We start from the raw sequence: 17,852 nt of genomic DNA on the forward strand, positions 1-17,852 counted from the left end.
TATGGCCTCAGCCAGGTCAGTCCGTGCCGCGCTGTCCGGCAGCTGTAACTATCCCACATCTGGCAAACAATATACTTATTCGGGACCTTCAAATCAAGTAATAAATACCTTTTTGGCGAGTCAAATCATAGCACGAATTTCACCCACATGGGTTTTTCCCATTTTTTACGACACTCAGTTGGTCAACAGATGTGTACGGGAACCAGCCTGGACAACGCGGCTGCGACACGGTCGCCTATTGTTTAACTTTTACACTCTTACCTGGTCCTCTCCCCACTTTCTACGCCATTCCTTTTCATTTTCTCAACCAATCCGAAAATTTGTTATATTCCTACCAATCAGAAATCAGGACCAAGAATTTTTCTGACTTCCGTCTCCTACCCTTAAACCAAAACTCCCACTCCTATTATCATCTACCTCAGAAATATTTCGAAACTAAAACCTCAGTCTAAAACGATCCTCACGGTGGTACACACTAGTACCATCGCCCCGAAACTGAACTAAAGATCATTGGCTCCGGGAATATCTAACTTATATTCTCGTTATTAAACTATCGAAAACAAACGAAACTCATTCAACAAACTAACTTCTAACCAATTTTCTAACTACAACTGTAAACTTCTCACCATATTGATTCGTACTTAAATATATTCAAATATAAATATTATACTCCGAGTCAATCAATATCTTATCCAGAAGTACCTACAATCCTTTAATTAGAATTGTAGGAGTTCACGTCGTGCGAGACGCGATTCCAATAATTGTGCCGCGGACGCGTGAACAACCGCGATTACCCGCAGCTGTGTTTTTATCCAGATGCCGTCCGAACACATCGACGCTCATCTCGGATATGAATGCAAAAGCGATAAGAGCTGCTTAATTAATGATTTCTGCTTCGCGTAGTTCTTCGATAATGGACATTATTTCGTTGATGTGACTCGGATTACCCGCCGCCTGGGATGCAAGGAGTAGACGAAGACGCTCCACTAACTCGTTTGGATCATCTCAGAAAACGTATTCCGTTTGAACGCCCTGTCGTGTAATCATAGCTTGCGGAAGTAGACCTTTACCCTTTCGCTGAGGTGATGGTGAATAATCCAACAATTCGGCAATGACATTTCTCAATTTGTAACTGTTATCGCTTCGAACAGCTCCGTGAGACGAGTAATACTTTTTATGTGCGTTCGTTTTGAGGATTATGTTTCTATTATTCTCCCGATCTCTGTCACTCAAATAGGACCTGTCCGGCTTCTTTTTGAACAAAAGTTCCAGCAACCCCTTCGTTTTTGGGTAAAGCATATCCCTGATACGGATCTGGTCACTCTCAAAACTCATTAACGAATCACCACTCATTAGTCCGGTTGAGAGGTTGCGTACACCTACACGTTGTCCAATTCACTTTTTCTCGTCTCATCTCTCATCATTTCGAAATACTCATTCTCGGTTTCATCAACAGGTGTTTTTACAATTGTTTTATCTCCTGCCGAAGCAAAGGAATCATCCAATTCCGAGACTGTTTCATTGTTCGTTTCATTTTTCATCTGCTTTATTTCTTGTTTAATTTCTGCCACTTCTTGTTTCAAAGATTTCGTCTCTTTTGTAATATTCACCAGTTCTCGCAACGGAGCCACTACTGGTTTGAAAACGTCGCTCAATTTCCGAGCAGTGGATTCCTTGCCCGACTTAAGCAATCTGTGTTTTCGACGGATCGCAGCACTCGCTCGAGCGATCTGATGTAGGTCTTCTTTTTGCTCAGCAATTTTGGAGCTCTGCATGTTGACGCAACTGAGTCTGCAACGCTACTGTGTCTCTCGCTTGGAAACGCAAGATTTTTATTACTTTTCCAAGCTAATGAGAGAATCGAATCCCTTCCTACAACGTCCTTGGTTGGGCTCGCTGTCTTTGTCGATCACAAGAAACCCGTACTTATCACCGTTTCAGTATGCGGAGCACACATCTTTGAACTGTATGTGAGACATATCGGTGTTCACATGGTCGTTGTATACGTGTCTCAGGTTCATATCGTCTTGTTTGAATAACACGAGTAAGTTTACGTTGTCGCGCACGAGATGTTTGGGAATACGCGCGTACGCCTGACAGAGATAGAAAACAATCATCATCGTGATGCCTGCCCATGCAGAAGTAGGCTCTAATATTGTCCTGCTTCTCGCACGCTACATCATCAAAAACGATTATCGAGTTGGGTCGTGCTTCGTCCGGTGTAATCACTCGCTCACGCACGGTATAAGGAAAATACTCCATACTCTCAACGTTGTCCAACAATTGCTTCAACAATTAGTACTTCGGTTGGTTAGGGGTTTTGAGTAGATATAGATATTTTCAAATCTAAGTCCATTGGGATAGGTTATAAGTGTGAGCAACGCATTAGTTTTACCACAATTAGACGGTCCGCAGAATATTGCACGCACACTTTTCGGAAGTAATTACCCATGCCGTTTTTGTCTTTTCACATTTTGCTCTGAAAGTTTGTCGAAATTTATCACGGGAAGCTTAGTAGGCTGTGCCTCGAACCGCATCTTAGACACGACTGACCATATTTCCTATAGATACCTCGGTTTTAAACCTTTCCCGTCAGTCAAAGCCTGAACATGATCGTGCACAGAGGTAAACAAAGCAGCAAACGGCAACATCGCGGCAAAGGTCTGGTGAATAAAATCATCAACAGTCTTCCAGTCGAATTGCACGTACCTGGTTATCAATACTGTGAACCTGGTACAAAGTTGACAAAGAGACTCGCGCGAGTTGATCCGGGAATCAATCCTCTCGACGCAGCTTGCAAGAACCATGACATTGCTTACTCGCAGAATCGTGAAAATCTTGAAGTCAGGAACGCGGCTGATAGGGTATTGGCTGAAAAAGCGTGGAAACGGGTCTTCGCACCGGACGCCAATTTGAGCGAGAAAGCAGCGGCTTGGGCGGTAGCTAATACAATGAAAGTGAAATCGAAACTAGGAATGGGAATTTGAAAACCGAAAAACGTGACCTTCAAAAAAATTATAAATGCTGCGAAACGATCTATGATTCCAAGCAACGATGCAAAAGTAGCTATCGAGTCTGCGCTCAAGGGGGCTGAAATCGCTGTTCAAAAAGCAGGTGGTGAATGTAAAGTGCGAACACCACGCGTTCTACCGGTACCTTCAGAAGTTGGTGGATTTCTACCATTCTTGATTCCTATTTTCGCTGGACTCAGTGCCACAGGCGCGATGGCTGGTGGTGCGGCAGGTATAGCAAAAGCTGTGAACGATGCGAGCGCTGCTAAACGAGAACTGGAAGAGAGCAAACGGCACAACAAAACTATGGAAGCTATCGCTTTGGGTAAAGGACTTCATTTGAAACCGTATAAAACGGGTCTCGCTCTCCATCTTCCGAAAAACTAGATGCGAAGCTACCACGTCGAGCGTTGACCGATTGGGACTTGTTGAAGTATGCAAAAATCTTCAAGATACCGTATTTCCGCGGTGTTTTTAAGCGGAACGAAATGCCCAAAAACGGTCCACGAAAAAACGAGTCAGCTATAGGTAACCTTGACGACAAAGAGGGTCCGGGAACACACTGGGTTGCGTACAAGAAACGTGACAGTAACATCGAATACTCTGACAGTTTCGGTAACCTTCAACCACCCTCGGACCTCATAAAATATCTCGGTATTGGTAGCGTTATATACAATCATGAAAGGTACCAGGATTATGATACATTTGAATGCGGACATTTGTGCTTGAAATTTTTGAGCGATGAGCTATATAAGTATGGTGCGTAATTCAACACAGCCAGTCTATCACTCGCAACCATGGATGATTCACTAACGTTAACAATTTTGGGAACCTCTTCGATTCTCGAAGCGCAATATTTTCCTCCGATTGAACTTGCTTCTGATAAGATTATGCTCTTGGTTTAGTAGAATTGTTGATCTTTAATTCAATCCCCAACGTTGATGTTGGTCACAATAAAATTTACGTGGCTGATAGAGTGATCACTATACCTACCGGCAGCTACAAGATCGAAGACATAGAGAAGTATCGTCAAAACGTGCTAAGAAATACTAGCATCAGGCTCGACATTAAGCCCAACAATAACACATTACGCAGCGGAATCACATGCAACCGCAGTCTAAACTTTGAACCGAACGATTCCATTGCTCAACTTTTGGGATTCACACCACGTGTATTGGAGGCTGATAGAACTCACAAATCAGACGTGCCTGTAACTATACTCCAGGTCAACGCGTTGCGAGTTGAGTGCAGCATTACTACGGGTGCCCATGTCAATGGACGTAAAGTACACACTGTTCACGAATTTTTTCCAACCGTCCCACCAGGATATAAGATCGTGGAAGTGCCGTCGCACGTCATCTACCCTCCGATCACCGTCAGGACCATAGATCACGTTCAGCTTTGGTTAGTGGATCAAGACGGAGACTTGGTTAATTTTCATGGTGAAGTTAAAACTGTCGGACTACACATCAAATCGCAATAAACGATGGGTATCGTTTATAACAGACATCCAAAGAATAGGTATATCAGTAAGTCGACATGTCCCGATCAAGTCAGTCATCGATCGATTCACGAACCGTTAACACCTCGGAACGTAGAGTTTCTGATAGCTCTGGGCTTGAAACTGACACCTTTTGGAAAAGGAAATTCCGGCAAATAGGAAACCGATTTTGCTGTTTCGTAGTCTGCTACGTACCATAGAAGAAGAAATCTTAAACATTCAAACACCGGTCATTTTCGACGAATCCATTGCGCATTACGAAATCACGCTCACAAACCTTACGCCTTGTCAACATTCAACAACAGCGATGAAATTCGAATCACTGTTCAGCATCAGGATTTATGCATATTACCCGGCAAAAGTTCGGTCCATATCCACGGACGACTCTTAAAAGCTGATGGAACAGCGACTGTGAACACGCAGTTCGTAAACAACGCCATCTGTCATTTATTTGAAGAAATTCGCAGTTGGGAATTGTACGAATATCCTTCACTTCCCACTACATCGAAACACGTTTGGACTGTGAAAACTTCCACTCAGCTTGAAAAACCTTGATATGTAATTTTGGCTTTCCAAACAAGTCGAAAGAACGAGATCGGCAAAAACGCAAGTCATTTCGATTATTGCAATGTCACGGACGTCAAGCTGTTTTTAAACTCACAATCTTATCCATACGGTAACCTGAACCTAAACATGAGTAGTAATCTGTACGCACTCTTGTACGAGATGTACGCAAATTTCCAAGCTACCTACTACGACAAGAACCCCGAGCCGTTGCTGACAAGGAGTGAATTTCTTCTGAAGGCTTCCTTATTCGTTATTGACTGTTCAAAACAAAACGAATCCTTGAAGTACGGACCCGTTGACATCCACCTTGAATTTTAAGCTAAAGCCAACTTTTCCGCTGAAACATCGGCGTACTGCTTGATTGTTCACGATCGAATCGTTGAATACAACCCACTCAGTGGTGGGGTGAAAAAGTTGGGATAAAAGCTGTCTAATTCCCACCACCTCTCACAGTTGAAACATGGAGCTTATCGTTGACATACAAGGCTTCCGTAGACCTTGCGACAACACCTTCACGTTGAAAGAATTGGCTCTAATTTCAATCTACTCGGAAGCACCACCATCGACGTTTCTCTTCAAGCCACCTTACGAATGGGACTGTCTACACGTCAAATATAAAAGCCAAAATTCATGGTTGCAACGCAATTTTCATGGTCTACCTTGGAGCTGTGGAAATATACCGTTCGAGAAAGTGGAATGGACAATTGAATACGAGCTGAGCAAAGCTCGCAGGGTGTACGTGAAGGGAGAAGAAAAACGAGATCGGCTGCTTAAAATTGTCCCTAAAGTTCAAATCATCGATTTGCTGGACTTAGGCTGTCTATCGCTTCAAACCATTCAAAAAACTTCAGCTGTACATGTACGATGTGACGAGCACACAATACCCAACGCAAACTGTGCAGCTCGAAACGTCATGCTACTCCAAAATTGGTTACTGAATCACCATGTTGTACGGATGGCGACGGTGAGCGATTTGTGCTACTGCGCAGAAGCATCTACAAGAAGGATCCCGCATTCCTGGCGGGAATATCATCCTGGTGACGATACTGTTGAATGAAATTATAGTACCAACGTTATAAAGTAATTTCAATAAAGCTTTTTTTTAAATATTCATGCATTAATTTGATACCTCACCTTCCGCTGTTCAGAGTATAATTTCTTCCATACTAATATCATTATCAGGAGGAGGAAGGTTTTACGCTAAATGATAAACGCATAATAACTCCATTTATTTTTTTATTGAACGCATGACTTTTACAAGGTAGTGGATATACGTGATGTGTAGATCATACATAAATAAATTCAAGTTGGCCATACGGTCCACCAAGGTAGCGTATGCGCAATCGTGCATCCTTACTGGCTGTGGTCACCTTCTGGAACAGCTCTTCGTCTTCTTGGAGGGCTTTATTCAACCGGTTTGAAAGAAAAATGGTAAAGGAATCCTCCAAGTCTGCAACCACTTTGTCGTCGAACTTCGTTTTCACTCGACGAACACTGCTTACTCCGTACTCGTAGTATTCGTCAAGGTCTGCCAGCTTTTTCAATCGCAACAAAGTCTCCAAGCGTGCGATTTCATTTAATTTTGTGAAGTCCATGATGATGGTTACTGTTGAGTCGTATTGCTTCATATCTTCTTGTGAGTTGATGCAGTTCGGATCTGATTTTTAGGAGTTCTTTTACTTCTTCGATATTCTTGATTAAAAGTTGTAGACGCTTCTTGAATTCACGTTGTTGTTGTTGCGGAGTACTTTTCATGAAGAACAGCTTCAAACTGACGCTGACCTTTGCGGTTCCAACTTTTATAACACTGCTCCCCCACTTGCGTTTTGAAATTTAGCGGAGAGGGGAAAAGAATGTCACATGGTTAAAATCACTTCAGACTTCGGACTTTTGATAAGAATGACACGTGGTTCGATATCGTGGGAACGGAATGTCACGTGGTTCACCCCAGCCATTCTCGGAACTATCAATTGTCGAATGTTAGGTGGTTGATATCGGATTACCGAAAACAATTCTCGGATCTGTTAATTGTGGGATGTAGGGTGTCAAATATAGTGGTTCACCCAAGCCATTCTCGGAACTATTAATTGTCGAATGTTAGGTGGTTGATATCGGGTTATCGAAAACACATCTCGGAGCTGATATTTAAGGAATGTAGGGTGTCAAATATCAGACTGCAAGCCGATCAAGGTTAACCGAAACATTCCTGAGATAGGTACGTTGGGAACAGAAGGGTTGGCGTCTCCGCTATACCTTGACCGTCGGTAGGGGGGATGACAGCGAGACCAATGGTCAAGCCGCGTGATTTTGACCTTCAGTCGATAAAACGGTCGGTAAAGCAGCAAGATTTTGACCTTTGGCTGATAACACTGTCGGTAAGGTCAAACCTTCAGTTGATAAAAAGGTAGCGCCATTTTGATCTTCGGTCGGTACAGCGGACTGTGACGTCATCGCGGGGAAAGGGTTTGAGTCTGGGGTGAATGTCAGTAAGTGTCGGTAACAAGAATCTATACGCAGAACTCTCCTTGTTCTACTACTCTTCATGTTACAATTGAATGCGATACTCCCTCTTCATTAGCGTAGCTCCACGTTGGGCGCCATTTTGCAACGTGATTATTAACTGAAAAGGAAAATAGTGATAATTCTTGAGGGAGGGATAATCACGCTACCCTACGGCGCAGGTACTGACCTGATCACTGAATAAAACGATAATTAGAAAAAGAGATAATTGTTGGGCGCCAGACGCAGTAGCGTCAGAGATACGATAATTAGAGAATACGATATGATGAGATAGATCAGATTCTACGACGGTTTTGCACAGATCACTCAGCAGGTAAAGATAATGGTAGAGGGGATGGGTCGTATCCAATTCGATAAAACACAATATTGAAGAAAATGGTAATAGTATCAATTGTATTGAAAAGGCGAGCAGAGAAATTCAGATACAGCCGGAGAGAAAGTGAATTCAGAGATAACACGGTAGCGGTACATTTATTCAAGTAATTTAGCGGTATGAAGCGGGTGATCGCGATACTATTACTCGGTATAACAATCAGCAAGTTTACAAAGCAGATAAGAAATAGGCTAGCATGCAATACACAATCTAAGGTTCTTAAACTAATTGTTACAATTCAAATCAAATAGCATGGTATAGCGAAAAAGATATGATCACATAGAAATACAGAATAATCGCAGCAATGTGTAACAATAATGAGGCACGATAATAGATAGAAGATACGAAAATACAATTGGCAAAAGAAGGCAAGAGATATTATCGTTAGTCGAAAAGCAAAAGATATTATAGTTAATCGAAAAACGAGAGATATTACAATTAATCGACAACAAGAGATATAACAATTAATAGAAAAGGCAAGGATTACAAATCAGTTAGATAATTCGATACTTGAAGCGAAGTCAGAAATAATCAAGTATAGCGAAATAATATAAAACAGGTATGATAGAAATTACAAGAGAAATTACGATAGAAATTACAAGAGAAATTAGAGAAATATGTAGGTTCTAGCTTGCGATATATGCGATACGAAGAAATATTATAATTACGATAAACAAGAAATAGATATCTTGACGTGTCAAGAACAGGTATTATAGAGAGCAAAATATTATAATGCGATATATTACAAACTAGAGATCTACGGACAAACTACGTAACAGCGGTATTAGCAAAGAAAGCAGTGAAAAAGGTGTTATTCGGTACGGCACAATACTCCAATGTCAAAAGAGAACAACGGCTATACCGCGCAGCGATATAAGATCGCGCACGCGGTACGCTTACGGTATAATTCCTCCAAGATATGCGATAATAATTCAATCAGAAAGATGTTCGATAATATTTAAATCAGTAAAATATTAAGAAATCAAAGAAACGATGTTTGAGAAATTATAAAAGAGATACAGAGAGAAAATAGATATTAGATAGCGAGAAACGAAATAAGAGACAAAATTAGAGACTTTATAAGCTAATTGATTTAACAATCACTACTGAGAACAATAAATCAGAGATTCAAATAAGATACGGTATTCAGAGATATTCTACGAAAGCATAAGTAAGGCGCTGCTATTCAGCGATATCAGGAAAATCATTCAAACAAGATAAATCAAGGAAATAGATAATAGTCATTACAAATAATAGAAACTAACCAGTCGCGAAATTACTTGCAATATTCGATAACAAGGGAGAGAATAAGATAAGAGATAAGAAGAGAATTCGATACGAGCCCACGTGGCTCACGCAGAGCAAACTGCGAGATAAAAGAGAGAAAATCGATAATGGGTAAGAAAAGGGAGTAAAAGACATGAAGCAAGTAAATTCGTGGCTTCACAAAATAGATAGAAGAAAAACCTCACTTACGAAGATAGAAGATATAGCAGAGATAGGCGATAGTTGAAAGCAGGTAGATGAGAGAAGAACACTGAGTTGTAATGTATAGGCGAAAGTAGAGAAAAGCGAATAGGTAGAGCGGTAACGAAAGCACGTCTGCTGGCAACAAAAGCTGGACGTAGAGTGTGTAGAGACGAGCGGCGATCCTGACGATCCCGGTCGATTTTCGGCGAGCCTTCGTCACGTGATCCTTTTCCGGTGTTCGGTGATCGATAATTGGGCCAGAGGGTCACGTGGTACGGGTCAACAGGTGTAGATGGGCGATAGTCCATTCCTGGGTGTCTTCTCCTTCCACGTTGTCATGTAGAGAACTACCGATCCGTCGAGCGATATGTGGGAGGGCTATAGTCAGCTGCTTGCGGTACTCGTGAGAGGGAAAGGTCTACCCCTCACGGTATTGCGGTATCGATGTGTGCGAGAAGATCTAGGAACGACGACGAGAAAAATGATCCTACTCACATTGTTGCGGTATCGATACTTTGCAGAATTCGGGATTGGTGCGTCGTCAACTTATGCAGTGCTAGTACTCCCCGCGCTGACTATCTCTCCGGTACTGCAACTTGGTGCGGGCCCTACGGCACCGTTGCACCGAGCCTTCCTGATGGTGATGATTTACACGCAGGGTTCCCATCCTTAAGACCATCAGTCCGGCGTGGTCCACCACTGTTTCTCGGGCCTGTCCTCACGATGCAGTCCTTCGATAATCGTAGGTTTGTAGACAGCTACGATTCTGCGGTATAATAGGCGAGACAGTAGGTATTATGCTGGTTCAGCTCCAGGCTGATAAGTACCGCGACGGGAGGCTTGATTGTGTTTTTGACGCACAGCCCTGTACGCCGTCTACGATGCATCCATGCGGCAGTGGCGTTGTAGCGATGGTTCGGCTCCTGGCCGATAAGTCTAAATGATCGGAGGTCTTCGTTGTGCTCTACGCACGACCCTGTACGCACCCTAGGTAGGCATCCATCTGAAGTTGACTTGGCGGTATCCGATCTGTTGCAATTGACGATAATTGGCTTTTGACCCGGTACGTGACCTCTGCTTCGCGATATTCAGTTCCCTCGAATCGGTGTCGTTGAAGATAGTTCTCGTAGTGCGATACAAAGATAAAAAAAGACAGGGATTAGCTTAATAATTAAGTCTCACATAGAAATTAAGTAGTTGTTCTTTTTGGAGTATTGGCCCTAGACGTGTTTTCGTTACTTTTTACGACATTCTGAAAATAAGGGGAGCGATATTCAAATCATGTGACGGGGTATAAAATACCACGTCACAGTTCATATATATACCGTTCCGATATATGTGTATAATATTACTGGCCGTCCGCCGTTTATGAACTATATAAAATAGTTAAACCGTTTATTCTAGATCCGTTCCGTTTCATATACAGGGTGTCTCGAAATTGCCTCCCACGGACTAGCCAGCGTGATACGTCGCTAAAATCCAACCGAGAATTTCTTTACCGGAACTTCGTACGACGCATAGTTTTTGAATTATAAGCGATAGCGCTAGGCCAATCCGAGTGCAGCTTTTCGTCTGGATTTGCCGCCACGAAAATTGCCGTTTTGTTTCTCTCGGTAAATTATGATTATTTTTTTATGAATTAAATATCGGCACCGCTAGCAACCAGTATTGTCGCCGCGGTATTGTTGCCACGGTCCGCGGTGCTAGCCGCACACATACGGGTAGGCACTCGTGTATGTAAACAAAAGAGCATCCCCAGCTTGATTATACTACGAAACACACATCTACGAGTGAAAATAAAAATGTGTGCGGCTAGCACCGCGGACCGTGGCAACAATACCGCGGCGACAATTCTGGTTGCTAGCGATGCCGATATTTAATTCATAAAAAAATAATCATAATTTACCGAGACAAACAAAACGGCAATTTCCGTGGCGGCAAATCCAGACGAAAAGCTTGTAATTTTTATATTTATCATGCAATTTAATAAGAGCAGTAAATAATAAATAAATAAAACAAGATTTACATTCTCCTTCTTAATCATTCATCTTTGATTCAAATTTAACAAGAAAGGAGCAAAATATGTATAACCAGAGAACCTTTAATATGTCTCTTTTCTCTTTTGGCAAGAAATTTAATTCAATCGGATTTTAAATACACAAATTCAAGTTAGTTAAAACTTACACACACATCCATCCATACAACACTCATACAGACATTTTAAAATACGCCGCATTGTCAATGTATATATTTTAAAGTTAAATTTAGAATGCACTTGTTTGTAAAAATTTAAATTATTCGGGTATCAAAGGGAATTCACTAAATGTTATTTCATCTAAAAATACTCATGATACGAATAGTTCCATCGATGTTGAAAGTTCAGCAGCAGCCTTCGAAGAGATCCACGTTGATGATGATAACGATAACGTCCGTTAAATGTACATGGAGAATATTTGATGGTGGTTCCCAGTTTGATGCTCACGTGTTCGAATTGAATTCGGATCTTGATATCTTCGTATTATATCGGCATTAAATCTCATTGATGGTCCACGTTCTAGTTGTCGGATTCTCTTTGATACCATTATGAAACTTTGAATTGTACTTTTAGGTGTTTGAACGCCACATTAGATTGAAGTAATAGAAATTGAATAAAGTTTTAACTAATTCGGAGGAATTTTGACCACGTGGTCCGGCGTCTTCTCCAAATGTGTTTAATTTCCTCATTTTACCTGTTCCGCCTAGCACCCAATTCTAGGTGGCTGTGTCGGAACTGTTCAAATTTCGCGTTTAGCGCACCCAGTGCCACGTGTAAATTTAGGGCGCGAATAATTCAAATGATATTATATCGTCACATTTACTCCCCTTTTTTCATGAGGTTGGTCATTACTCGTGAAAAACACTCACTTGGGTCACTATTGTTCTTACAAACTAAAACATTCACACAGCATACAACATACCAACAAATTATTAACAAACCTCTTAATAACTATTCATATTACATTTCGTCATGGTTTCCTTATATTTAAATCTTCCACAGCGATGAAGGAACAATCAAACAATACGTTGGCTCGTATCTACCGTATCATAGAACAACTCGTCAATAGCTAGGTAGATTGATAATATCGACGTAACATGGTTCGATTGTATGTACCCTTCACCTTGTTTTTATTTTCAGTATCGACTAGAGCATATGCATTTACACCTATAATTTTCGATATTCTATAAGGGCCTTGGAATATATGGAAAAACTTCTGTGTAACCTTATCAATTGCACTCGATTGCATGGGAACTCTAATAAGTACCAAATCATCTACTTTCAGTTCTACTTTAGATTTATTTTTCTGATGTGAGCGACGTCTATGAAAATTTGTTACTAATCTTTCTTTAGCTAATTCTAACTGCAAATTCTTATCAAGTTTTTTAGATTCAGGAAACTTAATTAATTGTTGGATCTTATCGACATGACTTGTATTAAATTGAAGTTGATGTGGAGTAAAGCCGGTACTTTGATGGACGGTAACATTCAAAATATTCTCAATTGTTGTTATATATTTTGCCCACTTGGTGTGTTGCTCTGCACAATAAACTCTAAAAAATTTTCCAAGTTCACGCATAACTCTTTCGGGAGGATTAGACTGGGGATGCCGTATTGATGAATAACAAACTTTAATGCCTAATTGTTGTAATCCAGTCTTCCATTTTCCAGATGTGAATTGAGTTCCATTATCAGAGAGTATACGGTTCAGTTTTCCAAATTTAGGTATATAATGATCGACAATTTTCTTTAAGCTCACTTGCGTAGTAGCTTTTTTCATAGGATATAAGGTGACATGTTTCGAGAAAGCATCCATGGCTACTAAAATATTTTGTACTCCACCAATTGATCGTGGTAGAGGACCATAAAAATCAACAGTAATTAAATCTCCGGGTTTGTCTGATTTTACAAATTGATATTCTCCTTCCATAGTAAAGTTTAAATATTTTACACGTTGACATAAATCACAAGTTGTTACGAACTTTTTCACTTCTTTTGACATTTTTTTCCAATAATAATATTCTTTCAAATAATGAAGCGTCTTGTACACACCTATGTGTCCTAATTTATTATGTACTATCTTAATCAATTCTTGGGTTAAAACATTAGGAATACAAATTCTCCATTTTTTGTCATTCTTATTGTTGATGAACAATACGTCATCATGAATTTCATAAGCATTATTATTATGATTCTGGTTGCTTGAGTCAAATTTAATTGTCAAAATTGGATCCTCGCGCTGTAATTTTCCAATTTGTTTAAATTGTTTCGGTAATCCAATGTCTATTGTTAACGATTGTATTAGCTCATTAGGAGACTGGTCATTATTCAAAAGTTCAGGAGATAAAAATAAAGTTAAAATTGCAATTATATGGTCATTGGATGTTTGTTCATGAAATTTACTATCTGGGTTACGACTGAAGAAATCAGCGACAATATTGTCTGTCCCTTTGCAATATTTTACTTTAAAACAATATTGTTGAAGTAAGAGACTCCATCTAATTAATCTTGCATTTAAAAAAGGTGTTTGCTTTAAAAATGTAAGTCCTTTGTGATCGGTTATTATTTCAAATTCTCGGCCAATAAGATAATACCTAAATTTAATAACTGAATAAATGATAGCTAACAATTCTTTTTCGGTAGTAGTGTAATGGATTTCACAATTAGATAGACACCTACTAACCAAACCTATTAAACCTTGTTCATCACGATCATTAATTTGGTAGAGAATGCCTGATATTCCTTTATCACTAGCATCGGTTTGTAATTTTATTGGATTATTAGGATTAAAATGTTTCATTGTAACTGCATCGATAAAATTATTTTTAAGTTCAGTATAAGCTTGGGAATGTTGTTCTGTCCAATTCCATACAGAATCATTTCTCAATAAATCTCGGAATGGCTCTACATAAGACGCATATCGAATAGCAAATTGTCGGTAATAGTTACATGTACCAAAAAATTTCTGTAGTTGTTTTTTATTTTCAGGTTGTGCAAAGTCTCTAATAATTTTAAGTTTTTCGGGATCAGGAGATACGCCTTCGGTTGATAAAATGAATCCAAGAAACGGTAAAGTTTTACTAAAGAATATTGATTTTCGTAATTTGAGAGTGAAGTTATATTGTCTCAAACGAGTGAATATCAAATTTAAATGTTCTAAATGATGTTCGAAATTATTTGAAGCTACAAGTAAATCGTATGGTGTTAAGAATGTTGTAAAATCATTATTAAATGCCAAATTCAAAGCTCGAATGAAACCTGAACCAGCAGTTTTCAAGCCAAAAGGTATTCTACAAAATTGATAAAGAGTTGATCCATATAAAAATGCGGTAAAAGGTCTTGATTCTTTTTCCAATGGTATCTGCCAATATCCGTGAGTTAGATCGACACTACTGAAATATTCAACTCCAGAATACTTTTGTAAAATTTCTGCAATTAAAGGTGGTGATTCATTATCGGATTCAATTACATCATTCAAGTAACGAGCATCTAAACAAATACGCACACGATTGTCTTTCTTTTGTACGATACGAAGGGGATTACAAAATGGGCTAATCGACCGTTCGATAATTCCGAATTTTAACATTTCCTGAATTTCCAAATCTACAGCGGGTTTCAATGCTATTGGTACGGGATATGATCTACGAATACATGGCTTGTCATTGATTAGTCTTATCTTATGCTCATATATATTGGTACATCCTGGTTTTTCCGAGAAAAGTTCGTTATGGTGTAAAATCAAATTGATTATGGCTTTTTTTTGACAGCCATTTTGTAACGTTAGTTTAGACGCGATCATTCGTAAATCATCAAAGAAATTATGATCTTCCGGACTTTCATTCAATTTACATGGTTGTGAAATTTCCACTGAATTATTTCCCATTGCTAATTGTTTCAGTGAAAACCCCCCTGAATCCTCGACAGTCCACAGCTCATCGTTAGCACTTTCATACTGATCAATTGTGTCATCATCGGAATTCATTTTATAAACATTTAAATCACAAACATTTGAATTATCATTGGCAATACATGGGACATTAAACAAATTATCAAAAACGAAACATTGCGAAGTAACTTCCTCCTCCATAGGCAAGTCTTCAAATACAATTCGTGAAACAGCCTCCTCAATAGGCAGGTCTTCTATAATAATTTCTGAAGCAACCTCCTCAATAGGCAGGTCTTCAATAGTATTTTCGGGAATAACCTCCTCTCCAATAGGCAGGCTCCCATTTACAATTACATTTTCATTACAAATTCTTTGACACATATTTGATTCTTTATTATTGTTTTCAAATAAATAAGGCAAATTGGAAGTTTTGAGAACATTGAAATTGATTTCATGATTTCTTTCCTCAGATAATTGATTCACATGATTACTGTGACACCCTCGATTCTTCCTGCACTGATTTCGATTTACCGATTTGATATATGTAATATTATCTTCGCATAAAGATCCTAATTTTTCCGAAAAAAATACGACCGTACGATACAAAATTACTATCTACTCGAAATCCAGCAATATCAATAGTTCCGGTGTTATAATTTAGTAGAACCTGATTCGATGTTAACCAATCGTCTCCCAATATCACATGGATAGATAGCCTAGGTACGACTAAAAATGCATAAGTCATTCTTCGATGTTCAACATACATATCAATGAGTATTTGTTTTCTAACTCCTACGCTAGATTTGCCAAATGCGGGAAATATTTTCAAATTCGAAACTGGTAGTTCAGTTAATTTCAAATGACTCGATAATTGTTTATAAAAATTCTCTGACATACACGTTAATTGACTACCTGAATCTAATAAGGCTTGTACTCTATATCCACCAATTGATACTAATAAGTGAGGGCATTTCAAACTATCATTATTGTTTTGTTGTTTTGATTCATTTACAATATTTCCTGTAAGGTCTTCTACTAATTCATAATAACCATGATACGATGATGGACCTCGACTCATCGCATCAGTGATTAGTTTAAATGCTGATAATTTTGACTTTGATCATTGTAGGGAATTTGTTGGCCAGTATTTTGTGGATTATTGACTATTGGTGGTGGAAAATGGGTGTTCGGTAAAGTAAAGTTAGGTGATGCTATTTGATTAGTGAAATTTCCTCTGGATGCGACTTGCTGATATTGTTGTCGTTGATTTTCAACCTTCTGTCTTTTATTACTTCGACCTCCCTGATAATTTAAAGTTCTAATTTGACCATTATTGTTATTGAATTTCTGATTATAATTTTGATATCTATTTGAACCATCTTTTTCTTCATGCGTACTATCTAAATTAGCTAAGGTTTGTAAAAGGACTTGGGTATTGGCAAAATCTACAGTGGCTAAAACGTCTCTTATTCTAAACGGCATTTGTTGTACTATCGCATAATTTACTTCATACGTTGATAACCGTGGTTCAAAATATTTTGCTTCCTTATTTTGTTTTGTGAAATAACTTTTCAATGTACCCTCTTGTGATTTATATCTACGTGCAGCCCATTTACTCTTTGCTTTAACCTGATACTGCACTGAATAAAATTCTAATTTGAAATGTCTCTTAAAATTATCATAGGTGTCACACACATCTCTATTCAAATCTAACCATACTTTAGCTCTACCTGTTAACGAATTATTAAATACCCATGCTTTCTGTGCATCTGATACATTACATACATTAAAATAATTTTCTAAATCTGATAAAAATTCTAAAGGGTTTTCATTTTCCTCGTCACTAAATTTAGGGGCTTTAATTTCCAATTGTGAACACTGAAAATGACTCATCAATCCACCTAGCAATTGAGTTGTTGTATCTACCTGTTGACTCGATGAACCTCTACGTAATTCATTTAAGGTTCTAGCTTGATTTTCTTTTTCTTCTTGCAACATCTCTTTATCTGCTTCGCCAACTCACTACGAGACTGGAGATCCTCCTGTTGTTTCCTAAGATCATCTTTGAGTTTTTCCAATTTCTCCTTCTCCAATCGTAATTGTATGATTTGTTCCTCCATGGCTTTGTCTATTGGAATTGACTGATTTGTCTTCCTACGTCTATGTATAGTCAACGGAGTGGTAGTAGAATACAGGCTCAGTGTTTTCGATCTCGACCTGGTAACGATTACATTAGGATTAGTCTTACCCATCAACAAGGCATGTCATACTATATCTAACAGGTCATTCCTAAAAGGTAAACAAGACTTAAGGTCTTGCCTGAACGTTTGTATATATGTTTTTTTTCTTTTTTTTTTTTTTTTTTTTAGAATTCAAAATTACACAAACAGCTAAACCAGACTCAAATTCTTGCCTGAACGTTGGGCGCCAAATGTAATTTTTATATTTATCATGCAATTTAATAAGAGCAGTAAATAATAAATAAATAA

This window comes from Diprion similis, chromosome 2 (assembly GCF_021155765.1).
Source record: "Diprion similis isolate iyDipSimi1 chromosome 2, iyDipSimi1.1, whole genome shotgun sequence".
Classification (NCBI taxonomy): Eukaryota; Metazoa; Arthropoda; class Insecta; order Hymenoptera; family Diprionidae; genus Diprion; species Diprion similis.